We start from the raw sequence: 701 nt of genomic DNA on the forward strand, positions 1-701 counted from the left end.
TTGCCCTTCACTGGCCCTCCTGCTGGCCTGGTTGCCCTCAACTGCCCCCATCTTCCAGCCTGGTCGCCCCTAACTGCCCTCCCTGCTGGCCTGGTTGCCCCTCACTGTCCCCTCGCCAGTTTGGTCACTCCTCACTGCCCCCCCTACTGGCCTGGTCACCCACAACTGGCCCCCCTGCCAGCCTGATCGCCCCTCACTGCCCCCCCACCAGCTTGGTTGCCCCTCACTGCCCCCCCTGCCAGCCTGGTCACCCCATGCAGCCTGTTTGGTTGTCCGTTCGGTTGTTTCCGATGTGACAGCCCCTGGCTCTTTATATATAGAGATAAGAATTACCACACATATTAATAGTATTAAGATATTTGGGTTATTTCTAAATTTTTGCTATCAAAATGAATGTTACTATAAACAATCTAGTACAAAGATATGGAAACGCAGGGTCTGAAGATATGTAAATCTTCACATTTCCTTGATATTGCCAAATTCCTCTTTAAAATTATTTGGGAGTTCTTATCTTGCACAACATTCAGTCTTATCACATTTTATATTATTGCCTGCTTTATACCTGTTTGGTATAAATTATATTTCACTGTTTAATATTCTATTTTCATAGTGATATTTAGATCACTTTCTTTGAGAATTGCTGTCTTATTTTTTATTGGGTATTCTTTGTTATATGTTATTTAAGTGTGTAAGTATTGTGG

General features: G+C 43.9%; 1 long non-coding RNA gene across 1 annotated transcript in view; it reads right to left on the reverse strand.

Annotated features, from left to right (window-relative positions):
* The window catches only part of LOC106728062, a 19,022-nt gene that overhangs the window by 17,480 nt on the left and 841 nt on the right, over positions 1-701 (reverse strand). The window lies entirely within an intron of this gene.

The sequence above is a fragment of the Myotis brandtii genome, unplaced genomic scaffold (genome assembly GCF_000412655.1).
Source record: "Myotis brandtii unplaced genomic scaffold, ASM41265v1 scaffold529, whole genome shotgun sequence".
NCBI classification, from domain to species: Eukaryota; Metazoa; Chordata; class Mammalia; order Chiroptera; family Vespertilionidae; genus Myotis; species Myotis brandtii.